This window comes from Hesperophylax consimilis, chromosome 3 (assembly GCF_061612785.1).
Source record: "Hesperophylax consimilis isolate HC1 chromosome 3, BYU_Hcon_1.0, whole genome shotgun sequence".
In the NCBI taxonomy this organism is placed as follows: domain Eukaryota; kingdom Metazoa; phylum Arthropoda; class Insecta; order Trichoptera; family Limnephilidae; genus Hesperophylax; species Hesperophylax consimilis.
Window position 1 is genome coordinate 23579487 of NC_142838.1, and position 18884 is coordinate 23598370.

An 18884-nucleotide genomic window follows, 5' to 3' on the forward strand; every position below is an offset into this window, starting at 1 on the left:
GTAGTGTTACGTTTGCTTTTGTAATAATTTGTTTTTAACATTATAACACAAAGTTTTATATTTTTTAACTTAAATTTTAAAGCTGCTCTTCTCAACACAAGATTGCCCAAGTGAAATATTGTTCTATACTTTAGCTTTAGAGAATAATAATATAAAAAATAAAAGTCCGAGAATCCACCCCTATCATGAAGGAGGTACCGTGCATCGTCTGGCTCAGATAAATAACTAAATAGCTAACCTGACGGGACTTATGAATAATTCAATAGCGATGGAGTGTTTTTTTAGAGCGTTCCGATTCAAATTTATTTACTTTAATCAAGGTCTAATCAGGGATATCCGGCGGCTCCGACCGAAGCGGAGATTTATACTCGGAATTTATATTATCGTGTTGCTTTGTGTTTTATTTTTATTGACTGTCAAATTAATGATGGGGAAATGGAGGTTGAAAGGGCGGTTCGCGGTCGAATTATCTATAGGATTTTCGTTTAATTTTACAAGATGTTTTTTTTTGTTTCCTTCTATTTGCTGGGTTGTACCATACATAACCTGAAAACTTCAATTTTCAGAAGAATTGTGACATAATGGATATCTATAAAAAATCAACCATTATAGAGGACATCTTTTCAATTCAATCATTCAAAATTTCAACCTCAAAACTACACTAAAACGTTGAAATTTTGAATTGTTTGCAGGGGAAAAAAATATTCTTCTATGGAAAAATATTTTTGTTTGGGAAAATAAATATTGGAATTTCTAAAAACGTTTTATTTCTTTTACTTCTACCATCCATCGTGTAGAATAACCTCCCGAAGTAAGCGCATTTTACGGCCGGATACCCTTATATCAGATTATATTCTAATGGAATCCTTGTCCGCCAATTAATTTTTTTGCTTTTCCTTTCGTTAAAACGAAAAATAAATAACGTAGCATCTCCAATAACATCCCATGCGCAATATTATGTCCTGCGTGCAAAACTGTTATTAGGCATCCGTTTGAATCGAATAAAATAATAATACTCACACTTGCCGGCATTACGGTTCCAATCCTGCCTTCGGCACGTCCACACGTCGCTCCGAAGTCTCGCACTTCAGAAGCTGAATCCGATTTCAAAAGAATATCCAGACTAACGTCTGGATAATCACCCTGAAATTTAATCATCCTGGCCGAACTCACTCATGTTTCGACGGGCGCACGCGCCAAACGTTGACAATAGGTCGCCGCACATTTCGCACCACCGATAGAAGAACTATATAAGCTTGACCTTTCTACCCCGCGTTTGTGTGCTTTTATAAACTCAATGCCAATTTCGTGACTTAAATTCGGAGAGAGAGAGAGAGATTGAACTTAGTTAGGACTATATTTTGTACCCGTAATGTTTACCATGTACCATGTGTAGAAGATGTGTTCTTTGTGATGACCCTTTGTATGTTGTAACGTTGCCTTTTGTTATAATATAACGTTGAAATCTCAATCTTTATTGAACCTCCTGTCTCGTTTTGAGTGATGATAGCATAAACTGATAGCTGCCTTGAGTGAGAATCGACATTATGCCTTTATACGAGCTAGTCCGAGGTAATGTTCAGGGATAACACCCCTGATGCCAACTATTTCAATTGACTTATATTTTTAATCTTACGCATATCACACTGTATTATTGCATTGCCACCCATCGTGTATTGCACGGACACAGGGGCTTTGCACTGGCGCCCTTACACTGGGGCTCAACGTTGTATTACTACTTATATTGCATGGCGTCCAATTTAGGATATCTACTTATATAGCACTGTATATTAAAATTCCCTATCAACACTTAAACAACCTACGTAATTAAGATTCTTTTAAATATTATGGTCTTTCTCTACAGTGTAGAGAAAGTGTAGAGTCTACACAATATTAAAAAAAAATATAATGTAACATCACGCTCATTGGTGATATATTATACACTGTACATACAGATTTCTTAATATTATAGATTGATGACCTGGTAGATGCAATTTGTTTGCCTTGAGTTATAATTATTATAATAAATGTATATATAGGACAGAGCTTTAAAAATTGTTACCTATGGTGAAAACAATGGATGAAACAAGCGAAATTGGAAAATTATCTAGAAATTACCGGCATCCAAGACCATAACGTTAACAGAACACAAAAAATGGTTCACCAAATAACTATTGCATGTAGTGCTCAAATCAAGATGCAGAATTTTCGTAGATAAATCACATCTAGAATCATCGACCAAACCGCCCACCAAAAATAACATTTAAAATAAAATATAAAACCAAAATTGATGTCCTACTATCTTCAAGAAGACGTCTTACAACGGATGTAATTAACCGACCTGGAAAGCGAAAAAATAATTCTGAAGTAATGACGCCGTATAGTAAAGAACTTATGTGGAAACTAAAAAAAAACATTAAAAAATAACTTCACATTTGAATGGTTCCGTAGAGGCCAACTACTAACAGGAAGACTATAGAAGACAAAATTATCCGAATCAGACATTCTGATGACATGAATAAAATGAAATAAACATAAACGTAAATCTTGCGCCATTCTGCATTCTTACACAAATACTCACATAAACAAGGCCGACTTCGTGGAATTTATTGACTCGAATAACCGACATTGCTTTGTAGGTAAAAATGACCATTATCAATGGACTAGTATCACAAAAGAATAAAATAGAATCAAAATATTACACAAAAACATTAGGTCGATCAACAAGAACTTGAATTTATGTTATACCTTCAACAGCTTAAAATTTTGTTGATGTCATGGTGCTAACAGAATGCTGGTTGAATGATAAATACAAACCGAAAACCATCGAAAACTATAACACACACCACACAACGAAACACAAAAACCGGAATGATGGTACAGTTATATACACCAGTAATAAAATTAACATGATTATTCAAACATCAAAGACGCCAACTGCATAACAATTAATAACAACGATTAAACAGGTATTCTCGCTATGTATAGATCTCCACCCAAAAACAATATTACAAATTACCTAGCTGCACCTAACAGAACATTAACGGATCACAACAAAAACAAAAATATTATCATCATAAGTGACCTGAACGTAAATACTTTACATTACGGATACAATGCATAGAATACTTAACAATACTAGCACAGAATAGACTGAAGCCCACGATAAATGTCCCAACACACATATAACAATAAAAGCTGTACGGACCTTTTAATGATTGACAAAACTTAAAACACAAACAATAGTACCTGAAAGCACAATTACAGATCACTACATGAATATGATAGCAATAGACACAGAGAACACGAAACCTGATCAACATAAAATATTTAAGAAAAAAATAATTGTCTACTCAAACTTTAAAAAAAAAACTAAAAGAAATATACCTAATACGGAAAGGCCTGGGATAAATTTTCAATTAAGTTAACGAAAGAAAAAATTAATTACACCAATCTGAAACATTTAAAACTTACACAAAAAAACATATGAATAACACAAGGAACATTAAAATGGATCTGTAAACGAGAAAAATACACATACAGATCAAATACGACGTTTAACGTATAACAACTTAATTACCATAAAATATTCAGAAACATACGCACAAAAATATAAAAGTAGCTAACGAATATAACAAATTTATCTCGGATAAACAATATGGATTTAGCGAAAAACAAGGCAGAAAAGAAACATTGGCATCCGTTGTTGATTATATGCAAGGCAACTTAGATGAAGGACATAAATGAATAGAAATTATCTAGATTTGCCTAAAAAAGCCTTTTATTCGATCTGCCACAAAATCCGATTTACAAAAAAATTGAAAAGCATTGGTATCAAAGGCAAGGAACTCCAACTAATGAAAAGTCATACGAGTAATAGAACTCAGCAAGTCAAAATTAATCACCATACTAGAAAGCCACTTCCGATTACATATAGAGGAGCGGCAAAACGTCCCTTAGCTAACAACACCGCATAAGTCATTTTTACCAACTTTACAGGAGACGAAAAAAACTGTTTATTTTAAAAAATCGGTGGATTTTTTCTGTTATTACTTAATAAATACCCTAGTTAGAGGTTATGAAATAATTATTTATACTTACTTTGACAATTTACTTTATTTTAACTTTTATTTTATGACTTGAGCTGTGTTGACTGATATTTTATTAGATTTAGGCGGTGTTGCTTGCGGAAATGTTAGGGAATAAGGTATTGAAGATGATTTACAAAGAAAAGTTTTTATCAAGAAATATTTCAAAAATAATTAACAATCGTTATAAATAGGTATTTATAACCTAAATCTTAAGAATAACATTGATGAGATCAATTGCTTAAAGTTATTTGGTGACACACGAACCTTTAGAGTGTTTAGAGCGTACCTAAGTGCAATTATTATTATTATTTATTTTACCAGGAAAATATTTAAAACATAGTCTTTAATAAACTCCAACTAAACAAAATAATATAATAGAATTAAAATTATAAAAATAAAAAAATATACTAGAAATCTCCAGTCTAATAGTTAGTTGCAGTCTTTAGCGATTGCTGTGCGGAAGGTCATCATAAAAAGAGTGGCAACTAGATGGTAATTTTAGGTCTTGCAAATCTTTATACTTGCGATTTGTAATTGGTATTCTAGCTGCATACAATTTCTGCAGGTGATTTATTTGTTTAATGCTGTTAATTGGCGTGGGACGATGTGGTAACGGCTGAAGCTCGTCATCAAAACCAATTTTATACCAAATTGTGCCATTTGGTCTGTATTCTAGCATACGTACATCTGTGACGGCTGGGTCACCTGCTTTTTCACCAGGCCGTATAGATTTATAAATTAATTCTTTCGAAAAGTCGGTAAAAAACGTATAGTCCAAATAACGAGCTTCGTAAGGCATAGGATCACTCCTAGCGGTTTTAGTAATAGCCATGTATTGTTGTGGAAGGTAAATTTCTTTACCTTTTAATTTACACTCTATTGCACTGTGTACGGAATCACATTCCATGTGGGTATGGCCTTTTACCAGGTACTTTTGAGTAATTACAATATTTTTTTCAATCGCTAAACGTAATAAAGCATTGCTTAAGGTAACATAGCGATTTTGAGCACAACAGCCATCGGAATATAAAATCACAGGCAATAATTTCTGGCTCAAAACTTTCTCTAGATAGTCTACTAAGCATGAAGCAAAAACAAAGGCTTCAAGTGTGCTATTTGACTCATCGAACCAATAACACATTATCTAATTTGCTTTAGTTGATATTTAGTCCTGATGAAGCTTGGGACAAGCGAAACCCGGTTGGCTATTGTTATTAATTCAAAAATAAAGTGGTGTCTTACTAAGTGTATGTTTTTTTCATTCAATATGTCACACCCCAAAGTATTTGCTTCCTTCGAAAATAACACATTACTTCTTTAGTTGCTAAATTGTATAATGTAAAATTATGGATGCATAATTTAGTTTTATAATAAATTGCATTAGCTTGAAGATACGGAGCCAATTTTACCGATTCAACATCCTGTGTGAATACATGACAAGCTCTGGACTGTGCAATATCTTTGTCAGTATCTTTCTCTCTCCTGGCTCGATCTTTCTTCAAAACATGTTGTGCGTATTCTTCATCCGTAATGTTTCCAGTTTTATGACTGCAACAATCGTTACATTGATCTTTCTTCGGGTAGAATAGGCTCAGATTGAGTTTCAAAAATAATTTGTCAAATAATTTACGACCAAGGCATTCTCTACCCTCTAACTCACAATTCTCTTGATATGTGTGGTAGAGCTGTGTCATGTTCGAGAAAATTGGTTCTAAGTATTCTCGTGATGTTTTAGCACGACAGTAATGCGACGGCATCTTTGGAAGACCTGCTAAAAACTTTTCAACATATTTGTGGTCTTCAATTTTCTCTGGATTTCTGCGGTTACTGGTTGAAGTAGACAAATCTGGAGGCATGGCACAGTCTGTTTTTGTCAGCCAATATCTTATAAACGAATTTTTAATGCCAAGAGTGGCCAAGAACATTTTTTTACAGACTTGGTGACGTACATTATCAATCGTGAAAACGTAAGTTCGACTATCAGTTCTTTTGGATGATTTCTGGATTTTTTGTAACTTCCTTTGGTACTTTATTAACATGAGAAGTTATAAATGATCTTTGCTGCTCCCAGTTCATGTTCTTCCAGAAATTTTCAAATAAATATTGCCGCTTTTGTTCGCTATGTTGTCACATGATCTGAGTTTAGATTTCTTGCAAAACACCATCATCACCTGAACTCCATGAATCAATTTCTTCTCCATCCATAGTGTATTTCAATTATTGAGCTTCCTCAAAGAAATAAAATACATTTTGAAACACCGCCCAAGTTAAAAAAGCTGGTTAGTAAACACCGCTTAAGTAAATGAAGATATTCAATAATGATTTCTTTCTATATGAATATTATGTGATAATCAATAAACATTACTGTATTATATAGCTTACCTCTTAATCTTCTATTAAAACATCTTGCATAGACCTTTCAGCGATAAAACTCACATAAAAATATAATAATCACGGAGCGCGAAGTACTTTTACGAGAAATGTATGACAGACTAACGACTTGTGCGGTGTTGAGAGGCTAACCGACTTGCGCGCTGTCACTACTTTTTGAATTAAGGCTTCTAATTGACTGAAATCTATATAATGTGACCAATGGTTAGACGCGCAATGAGCAGCTCTATCTATCGGCATTAAAATGTGAAAACCGCCAATTTTCGACTTGAGCGGTGTTGTAAGCTAAGGGACGAAAATTAACTATCGGTCATACGGAAATTACCCAGAAAACAATCATAATGGTAATACTTTAAAAATCATAGAATTACTGACAGTGACCAAATATTCAACGTGTTTGACGTACTAGATATACCCCAAATATACATAAGAACACTACTAAAGTACATTTTGATCAAAAAACTAGATTTCAACAAACACTAATAGACCAGTTAGACGAGCGTACATCCAAAACATAAAAACTCAATCATAGATAATTAAAGCATTTAATAACCTTACACTCGACCCAAAAATTGAGGAAAAGAAAAAAATTCACAAAAAAAAGTTAAGAAATGTATTAAATAACCAAAAAGGATGTAGTACAAAAAAAAAATTCTTAAAAGAATAAAAAAATTACCAACAAGTTCACATATCATTAACATTCGAACTTATAATTAAATACATATTGTTTAATTTTTATAACTACCTTAATTGTTTTAATTTTTTTACTATTTCAATCCAATTTGTTTAATTTAACATACTGTCAATACAGACCATTTTATTTACAAACAATTTGTCACATAAAATTCTAAAATGGGGGCCTCAGCACCTGTAATCACCCAGTGAGGCTCACATCACATTATTTTATACAAAAATACTTGTAATGTATCAATTAAAAAAAAATAAAAGAAATTGTACAGCGCCCTTAGGGTACTTTTTCACAAAAACGATACAAATCTTCAAAATAATTTCATTATTATTAAATCTGATTATCTTTTACAAATTTTCGATATTTATATATCATCTTCTTTTTTGTCTTCTTCTCTTCCGTCTGAGGACCCACCATTTCCATGAGGCACCTCCAGACATCCCTGTTCTTACGTCAGCAGCCTACGTCCATCGCTGGCCCAGCCCCTAGAGTTGCTCTCTTTAACTTGTCCTGTGAAGTAAGTCCAAATAACATAATGTTTATATGACTATGCCACTCAATTCTGGTGAAGGTGTTGACAAGATTCTTCTATTGTAGATCAGTGGTAAAATGCAAGAAGTTCAGAAATAGGTAATATTAAAGAAGTAACAAATTTTAGCCAAATAATAACAAACAAACTATCAAACCTAATTTACTACTTAACTTATTTTTTTCCAAAACGAAACTAATTTAGCACGTAATACAAACAGTGTAAAACTATTAAAAAATAATATTTTGAAAGTGTATAATTCCATCTGGTGTTATTTCATTGCATTAAATTGTTCCATGCAAAATTTGTTCTATTTGTAATTTGTTCCATATGTAATTTATTAAGGAAGGGGAATTTTTGTACCTTCATGAAATTTCACCGGTGTAATTTCAACATGTAACCATTTTTTACATTTGTTTGTATGCAGTCACGTATGGATGCATCTCATAAGATAATATGTACGTATGTATGAGTTTTGCATTAACCTCCCAGTATCCAAAAATAAAAATAAACTTTATGAAGATATAACATCTGTACAGAACCAACCTTAAATAAACGCCCGGGTTGCCGGCACTGAAACTGAATAACATATTACTTTCTACAATCACATAGGTATTATTTAATTATTCTTAGTACCAAATCACAGCAAATTCGCACTATGATATTATTATGCCACGTTAATTTGGTATTTGCTAAAAAATATGACGTGACTACAGTGATATTTGGAGTATTATTCACCTATTTGGTCCCCTTTATATAGAGTTCACTCCAATAATATAGAAAGAGTTCAGCACAAATTTCTTAAGTACGTAAATTTTAAGCTCAGAATTCCTATTGATTACATTATGTCAGTTTGATGAATCAATTGCTTCTAATAACACTGTCTGACAGGAGAATTATTTCAGACCTGGTTGTGTTACACAGAGTCATTAACAACTTAATTGATAATCCTGTCATCGTTGCCACTATTAAATTCCATGTGCCAACTAGGAATACAAGACAAAATATAACATTTTTTTGCAATACATACACGACCAACTATCAGGCACACTCACTAACCAATAGGATGCATGATCTGGGCAACAAGTATGGGGGTGCTATTGATTTATTTATGGACTCCATTTATAGAACTAAGCATAATCTATAGCAACACTTTGTCGAATCCTACAAATTAGAGTAGCGTTCGTAAATTAGTTTTAATGTTTTGTCTTATATGTAGTTTTGTAGTAATTCATTTTTTACTATATGTTACTCTTACATTTTACTAATATGGCTTCATATTTAGTTTTTTTTGTTTTAATTATTTGTTAATATTTTCTCATTCTACTTGTAATCACAATTTTACAATTGTGTATTTTGAACCTTCTTTAAAATGGATTATATCTATTAATTTATTGTCAGTATCTCCTGTATAGTACAGATATTCTCCTATGTACACTGCATCATGTATCACTTCTATGTAAAACCCTTTTTAGGCGTATATATGATGACATCGATTAAAAATGTCTGATATTATAAAAAATATCGTTAGAATTTGTTTAAAAAAATATTACCATGATTAAGGTAACAAAGAGTATGACTTAAAAAATATTTTTTAAAGTCATACAATAACAGTCATAAAAATAACTTTCAAAAACGTGCACCATCTGTATTTTTAATGAAATACTCGATGAATACAATATAATGAAATTGACCAAAAACGTTTTTACTCTTTGGCTGAATTTTTGTTTAACAAAACTGAAAACAATGGTACATTAAAAAAACATTAAGCACTATCCTACTAATCCTTATTGACCCACTTTCTACCCACCTACATACCTTTTTCCTTTTCATATCTTTCTCTCTTTCCTTTCCTTTAAACATCCTTCCACACAGCATTCTCAAAGATGACATAAGCTTTGAGGGATAATATTTTCATCATGGCCTCCTGTGTAAAAAAAAGGTTAAAAAATTCAATTGAAATTTAATTACGCACGCTGGTTTATGAACACGCAACCTACGGATTCGTAGCCGAGGATCGTATCTACTCAACCTCAGAGATTTTTTTTATTTATTTTTTATTGTTTAAATTATAACATTTTTACAGTAATAAACATAATATATGGCAAAAACAAAATAGTGAAATACATTTACAAGGATTCTACGCCAATTAAGAGAGCTTGGTGTAGGAGTTTTTTCATCATTTTACCACATTTTAGTGTACAAAATATAATCTTAAAATAGTGTACAGTAAATATAATCTTAAATACTAGGATGTTGTAACATTAAAAATTTATAATATGGAATGAAATGAAGTGATTGGTGATGTTATGGTTGTTAATTTTTTAAAATATATTTTGTACTTTTTTTTAAATGGTACCAAATCTGTTATTTTTTTTATTTCTTCGGGAAGACTATTGAAATCATTTCTGAATATTTAAATAATATAGTAATGAAATAATTTATAAATATTTAAATAATATAATAATTTATGCCTGTGTAAAAATAATTATTGTGCATTTGTTGTGTTGAAAATAGAGGAATTTGGATATTATGCGTATGCCTTAATGATGAGTTAAGTTTAATTTTTTTATTACATTTTCTTTGAAAATTTGTAATATTAAATCTTTTTTATAAAGGTCTTCCATTTTTGGTACTTTATTGGCACATTGCTAGTGAATCCAAGGGATTGCTATGCCTCAATACAAAGGACTATCCCATCAAAACCGTGGTTTCAGCAAATCCCCCATTTTTCCAAAAAATGAATTTCTTCACTCATTCGAATGAGGATCGAACATTGTTCCGTTCCTTCCTACCTTTTCAAAATTCACGTCGTTGACTCCCCAGATTGTACATTCTGTGGTCTAGAAGTGGGAACTTTAGATCACATATTTTTTGGTTGTCCATCTCTAAACAAATATCCTTTCTTCTATCAAGCTTTATCTAAAATTGCCTCCCCTCCATTCACCATCTCATCTCTTCTAAGTCTGAACTCGACTCCAATTTTCATAATAATTTTGAAATTTGCCAATTTAAATAAAATTAATACATATATAAATTCACCTTTCATTTCTCCATAATTTAAAATGATGGCCAAGAACACTCTTGAAGGATGAAAGCCAGAAATAATGGAAATAAAAATTGAACAATGTTGCTGAAGGAAAATTTGTTTTTTTTTCTCAAAATTACTTTAATAATTAGTTTTTGTACCACCTTTTTTACAATACTTAGAATTTTTTCATATGCATCTCCCCATCCAATGATTCCATACTGAATTAATGATTGGACTAGTGCATAATAGACTTTTTTTAGATTATTTAAATTGAGAATATTTCTTAATTTAATAAATATATAGATACATTTCCTTATGCGCTTAACAAGTTTAGATATGTGTCTATTCCATTTCATATGTTGATCTACAACTACACCGAGGTACTTTATTTCAGTTGTGTAGTTTAATATGGTACATGAGTTATTACAGACAACTTTGTTATATTTATTGTTATGTATAATTATGTCAATGTGAGGGTGAATTCTGAATTTATTTTTTGAGAAAGGAATATAAAGAGTTTTTTTTTGCATTGATTGTAAGTAGGTTTGTATCGAACCAGTTTTTTTAGGATTTGGATTTCATTGTTTGCATTTTTGTTTACAATTTTCCAGTCATTACCTTTAACTGTGATTATCGTGTAGTTCGCATAAGAAATAATGTTTCCACTGAGGTTTTGTTTAAAAATATCTTTTACATACACGATAAAAAGTAATGGACCCAATACAGTACCTTGCGGTATCCCGAAATTGTGAGTGTAAGACTTGATGTGTGATTTATTTTAACTAACTTTTTCTATTAACTAACTTAAGGTTTAATGAATTATACTAACTTGATACTTACCACTTCATAAAACTTACAAATAAAAATGATTGGAATTGCGAAGCGCACAATCTCGGTGAATAGACAGGTTAAGTGTGTCTGATTTATTTACAGTGTGGCATTAAAACTATAAATTATTTAACAATAAGACAACAGAATTTTTGCACAAAGATTAAACATTCTAATATAAGTTTTAAGACAGTGGTTCTCAAAGAAAAAAAACTACGTTCCAAATACTGTTTCCCACCCCATTTCCTTTAGCCTATCTTTAACACATATTTTGTAATCTAAAAGCGCTAATGTTACATAATAGCACACAGCACATACGCACACGTATCTATAGCGAGTAGGACGTATTTTTTCGGCGACGCCTCGTGATAGATCACAAGCGTTCGTTCCACACACGCAGGACGCTTGTCTACACAATACCCGCCACACATATACGGTTTACATATGCCCCACCAAGATATAGCGGCAAAGACGAAAAACCATCCGCCAAACAAAACAGCCAAGACAGCTTCCGAGGTAGGCGTATCCTCCGGCTCCTTAAGCTCCGCCCCAAACCCCGAGGGCCTCTCGGGAATCATCGTAGACACTCGGGAATCATCGGAAAAGCTCGTGACTCCGGGGAAGCCCGTTGAACAGAAAATGCTGGAAAATATTCAGTTGCACGCTGACTCGTGGCGAGCATACACCTATGCGCGCGCTGTAGTGTTTCATGCAAACGAAAAATTACGAAACAATTATTTATTTGAAAGTATTCCAATCTTCATGTAATCATAAATTAACGATGTAAGACTGACAGAACAGTACCAAAAGTCACAAAAAACTTATTAAAAGTTGATTAAGTCAGTGTAAAGTTAATTTATTAATGTGATTACTAATTATATTAGATCATTAAATGACTATTAAAATATAATTGACTCTACTAAATGCCACGATAACAACAGTGTATTTAATGTGAAACATTATCTTTCGAAGTAACTTATTAGCAAGGTGAAAAAAGTTTAAGTAATTAACAAGGTATGAACTTTTATTTCTTTCCAATAATTCTGATGTCAGTTTATCAAAATATGCCTAGTTTTTTAATATTTAAAAAATGAATCACTTTTAAACTTTTATTTTTTTTTGGGAAAAAGAAAAATAATAAAAATCTATGTAGGTACTAAGAAAACATATGTACAATATAATAATAAATATCTATTGATAATCACGTCAGTTAATAAACCAGGAACATCTTTTATTGAATTGAGAAACTTTTGGAAATAAAAGTTTTTTATTTCCGGATTTAGTCTTCACTTTCAATTGTTTTCCTTTTAAATCGATAAGCATTTAAAAATCCATAACAGCAGGCACGCAAGAAAAGTGTTAATTTTTTCTGATTTTTTTTAAATGAGATGATTTGGTTTATGTTTCAGCCGGAAGGCACTTAATTTAAAATATTAATGGCCAAAAATTTTTTTTCCTTAAAACCAACTGATATATTTGCTAAATAATTAATTTAAAGTGTTTTTAGGCGTCAAAATACATTTCCGATGGAAAAATTTTTCTTCGAAATTTAATCCTTTAAGCCAATAAACTATCTGAAAGTTATTTTTTTTATTCATTATTTTGACTTTGTCAGCATTGTTAAATATCACTAGAGTAACTTATAACAAACTTGTTCAAAAAGTTTTAACTTATCGAAAAGTAACCATAGTATAACTTATTTAGCTCCGAGAACCCTCGTTTATCACTTTATACATTTAAAATGCAACAATTTGCATTAAAAAAGTTAAGCTTGACATCCGTCGGCTCTGGAAATCCCCGTATGCCAGAGAACTTTTATTTTTGCGACGCGAGCTTTCGAATTCTACTGATAGACGAGCAAATGTTCAAATATGTTTACTCGCAGAAACTTTGCTTTGAAAACTAAATTTTGTTTTATTGTATAATGATTTTTATGTTTGACGACAGTAATTATTATAAATTAAAATTTATAGCTTTCACAAAAAAGAGGTTTCGCGTAACAATTTGAAGTGTGCAATTTACAAATGTACATTTTGAAAATAATATAAAAATTTCTAAGGAAACTTGAGTCAAGATTTCAGAAATAAATATTGAATTAAAAATCACCCAGGCAAGAAAGATAATGTTGTAAAAAAATAGACATATTGAACGATAATGGAATATAAAATGACAAAGGGTTCTAGCCCCATATTTCATGAGCTTACAAGAAAAGTTTTCAACTTCCTTTTTATTACGAAATTATTAAAACTATTATTTCTTGTAACGCATAGAAAATTTTCGATAAAAGAAAAAGATTTCCCGTTTTATTTTGGACTTTTTAAACAGCGATTGAGTGAGCAGACCATTTTATATGTATATTCTGATAACTGCTATAATAATATACGTCAATTTATTAACTCTTCTTTACGTATATTTTACCTAATTGTCTGACATGATCCAGCGGATTATTTTATTGTTTTTTTCGGTCATTTGCTCAACGTCTTATATTATACTATTTACCTAAATTTTATTATTTATAAATATTTTAATTATTACCCAGCTTATAATCAATGTTTCATAGAGTTTGAAAATACTTTTACAATTTCCGTTTTATTAATAACACCTGACATTCTTTGACGTAGGTACACAAGTTTTATTGGAGTAAACAAAAATGTAAAAGCTTAATTATTATAGAACAGCACAATGAAATGTGAAATAAACCACTATGGACTTATAGAACGGAGATTTTCTTATACTTATTGTTATGTGTGTTTGAGAATATTAAATGGATGACACCAAAATGCCCCAGCAAGTTTTATTGAATTATCCAAAACTGCAAAAGGCCCAATGCTTATTATTCACTAGGCTAAAACACAATTTGTAATGCGAAATAATCCACAGGATTTAAGTCTTGAGATTTTTCTATCTTGTAGCTGTAATTTTTAAGGATTTTTTTACGTCAAAACCAAGAATGCGCTAACCGCCTGTAGCCAGTGGGCCACAATTCACGTTAACTAAAATTATTTGTATTAAAGTTGATTTGAGGCTTGAGGTAGTAGGGAGGGGAAGGAGATATTGAAGAGGAAGCTGGTAAATTACTATTCACTTATTTCCACCATACACGGAAAAACACCTTCAAGCAAAATTTCGTTTCTGAATCATGGTGTTTCACCGAGGTCTCACTGAAGATATAATATATCTTTTTCTGGTAAGAGTTGTAAAAATTAAACGATTGGCACCAAAAATGTCCTTATAGCAATGAAAGATCCAAGTTTTACTGAAATAATCAAAGCCGTTAACGTGGATTACCCGACGTCCGCTGTCCGCGCCGGCGTCGCTGACCACATTAACGTCCCTAACACTCGCGCTATGACAGCCCGCGTTATGGTTCTCATGATAACTCCACGTTAGTTAATAGTCCGGCTGGGAAACAGTTCTAAATAATTAACGTTCGGCCGCACACGTCATAAATTTGCTACCCTTATCACACGATCTGTAGGCAGTGGGATTCTAGTATTATAGTTGACCGTTCGTTGCTGTTATGATAAACTTTAATGATTATGAATGTTGTTAGAACAATATAAATTGAACGTGCTATAAAATCATGACGAAAAATTATAAATAAGTTATTGAAATATTTTCAATCACTAGGCAAAATGAAAAAATACCGAAATTTTTATTATTGACATAATTTTTTGTTGCTTTTTTTTCTTGGAATATTAATAGGTATTATGATGTATTACAATCGTAGATATCTCTTGGATATAAGTTGTTTTAAGATATACCAGCTAGAGTATCAGCTTATTGTCTTTTGGTAGTTTGTAGAAAGCAAATTTTAATTAATTATGAAGACATAATAAAATAATATTGTTGAGTGATATATGATCCAATCAATCGAATTTTTTAAATTTAAATTAAATTAAATGATCGGAACTATTACTTAGGACGGATTGTTTCGGAGAATTTGAACAATTCATCAAATTTAAACGTTCATTTTCGGGTTCTGTGAAAAACTTATTCATGTTCTGTTTTTATATCATTGTAGGCTAGTTGCTTGACAAAACTGAAATAAAAACAGAACTTGAAAAAATCTTTCACAGAACTTAAAAATGAACGTTGAAATTTAATGAATTGTTCAGATTCTCCGTAACAACCCGTCCTTAGATAATCAATTAGTAATGAAGTTCTAAGTGAAATGTAGTTGGAGGCAAAAATTACCATCTGAAATCCATAATAAAACAATTTAGAGATAGCCAATATTTCAATAAATAGATTCAACTTTTCCTTTTACCGTATTAAAACTGAAGGTATCATTGTAAGTTAACCATTTTTAGAATGAATTAATAAATAAAACAAATTTACTTCCATCAGCAACAACAATGTTTATCAAGAGGTCGGTTTATTGTAAATAATTTAGCTTCCAAGCTGTTAATAACCTTTCGTGCAGTATTACACAAAATGGTTACACGTCAAAGTAAGGAAATTCGGCAAACTTCAATTAAAAAGCTTTCACAACTGCTAAAAACTCAACCGTTTTATAGTCAATGAAAATGCACGGCACGACGAACATGTCGGAACGTTTTAATTTCAGCAAAATGTTCGGCAGTTGAAGTTTTTGATGAGCAACAAACAACTTCAGAAATTGAAAGGGTTTTATGCAAGGAAAATTCACAGGGTTGTCACAATATCATGTGCTATTATTTTGATTTTATGTTAATCATAGTATTAGTATTTGAATTATCATTTTTCATATGGTCATGCTATTATCCATGTATCCTGTTATACTTACATACAAAAATTGTCAATTTTACTTGTAAAAGTCCGATAGGGTGATCATAAATATAAATAAATAAAATTAAGTTGGTCATTTAAATGGTGGACTTATTGGAAACTATTTTTTTTAAACAAATTTTCAAATGGTTTTCTCAATAAAAACAGATAAAATTGGGTAAATTATACTGTGTATATTATCTTCCATATCCATACTAAATCAACATTATCTTATGAATTGAAAACTTTAAATAACATGCTTACTTACACACTGCTAAAATAAAATGCTTACACTGCTACAATATCCGTTGTAATCTCTGCCTGTTTCACACAATCAACGCTTGTAACAGAAAAAAACAGGTTTTACGAAATTCTCAGTAACAGGCCCATAATTTTGATGGTTGTAGCTCTTGTTAAGCTTTAGGTTATTTGATAATCTTACCTTTCGCTTTTCATCATTCAACCTCTTCGGGTCGGACAGCAGCCAGGGGGCCTACTCTGTATCTTTCGAAACATTCCTGCCGTCGGTTTATCCACGTCACAAACCCGTATTAACCCTTCCCTTGCGGTGTTAAAAAATTCCTCGTCCTCCAGTGCTATGCACTAGGTAAATATGTATATATTGTAATTACTTAATGCAATACATAAATTTATTGCGGAGGAATACCTACAATTTATATTCTGTGTTTAGTATATTTAGAGAGATATCTTATTAATTACAGACGATGTTTACACATTTGACAGCACCGGCAAGGAAAGGTTAAACCACGAATTTACTGGTTTGTCAACTCGAAAGGTACAGAGTAGGCCCCCAGGTATACTTATAAAAACTGCTGCTTAACTTTGTACCACGACTGAATGATTTTGTCTTTCCAATCGACGTATAATATAAACATACCTATTGTAATATGGAACTCCAGTGAAAAATATATACATACTTATATAAATTAACAAATGCTGATTCTGAATACACAAGTTTTATTATATATTATTGTGCATAGAATTTATAAATCGTCATTTAAAAACGAATAAAACAACATCACATCGTTTGGTTGGTACGACGGAATCTGCTGATACTTACACGTTCTGAAATCACAACCAGTCTACGTAAGTTATATATCTATGGTCTACCATAATTTGAACTGATGCAAATGTTGTTTGTATTTAATGATTACCTTGTTTTTTCAATGTTAATGGAATTGAAACATTATTATAGTGATAGGCATTGACATTGATAGATGGTGATAGGTGATATGTTGAGGTTAGTGTCAAAATCAAATCGCAATAATATTTATATGATTATCTTCTTTCATAAAAATATTATCATTTTTTGTTATAATAATTCGGATTTAATAGGCTGAGCACAGGAAAAATTCTAGAACTATTACGTAATTTAAAAATAAATTATTTCCTTGAATCATCAAAATGTAAACAAACTTTAAATACAGAATAGATAAATTTTAAGCAAGCATTTATTAGACCACCTAAATTGAAAGTTATTGCACTTGCATCAAAATGTTCTTCGGAACAAGAGCTGACTAGTTGACCCAAGTGATAAAACATTTTTAATGGTTAGTTTAATGGTGTCATAGCATTTCTTGCACCGTAACTAACGTGGGTTTTTAGACACCTGCACATTGTTTATGAGGTGCGATCATGGATGTATATTTTCACATTGATACATTACAATAACGTTAGTGAGGAGATGCTAATTTTTTTTCTAGTGTTATTCAGTTTTAAAAGCGTGTAATCTTAATAGTATAAAAACGTCTCGATCCCATTCAAAATACAGTATCTGTGCCGTGTGACATACCAAGTCCATAAATTTGGTGCGATTTCGGGAGACCCTAAAAATAAAGACATTGGAAATTATTTATAAAGAGTAACCTAGCCTAGTTAAATAGGCAAGGTTACTATAGTTTTCGAAAAGCGAATAAATAAATTTTTGTTCACACAAATACGGTTTTCAACATAATTTCGCATGTAACTAAAGTGAAGAAAAGTTATTTCCACGATAAATTTTAACTTAATATTTTCCCAGTCAATGGCAACAAAAAAGTAAATCACTCTACCTACAAAAAAAATACTTTTTCATAACTTTGTGTGCAGAATTCCATTCAGGTATAGGGTTTACATTAAAAGGTGTGTGCTAGTACTGAGAATCGACATAATATTTTCATTATTATCATTTAGGTGTTGGAGAATTATAATAATTTATTGGTAACGAAACTCATGACGATAGGTAAAATTACTGCTGCCACATCAAACAAGTCACAAAAATCGCTGGCTAAGGTAAAATAAATGACAACTTAATATACTAACAGATATTATGAAATAAGAAATCAAATAAATGCTACTGTTTGGTTAACAACAGTGGACACAGAAAATCTAACTAAAACTCTCCCTTTATAACTGCTCGAATTCGTCGTGCTTAAGGCGATGCCATACGTGGTAATGCAAAATCATGTGTTTTTGGTTTGAAAATTTGGTCGTCTAGAAATGTTTCAGATGCTTTAATTAAATACTGCGAGTAGAATACATCCTGGCCTTTTAAATAATCGAGTATTTTTTAGATAA

The 18884-nt window shown here is 31.4% G+C and overlaps 1 protein-coding gene across 3 annotated transcripts in view; it reads left to right on the forward strand.

Moving 5' to 3' along the window:
* Window positions 1-12268: 12268 nt before the first annotated feature.
* LOC149425137 (lachesin-like) overlaps window positions 12269-18884 on the forward strand; it is a 97403-nt gene continuing 90787 nt past the window's right edge. For 2 of the 3 annotated variants that reach the window (XM_089650976.1, XM_089650978.1), the window contains exon 1: window positions 12269-12572. The gene's annotated coding sequence lies outside the window, so the exon portion shown is untranslated. The remainder of the gene's footprint in view (window positions 12573-18884) is intronic. The other variant, XM_089650977.1, reaches the window with a different exon arrangement.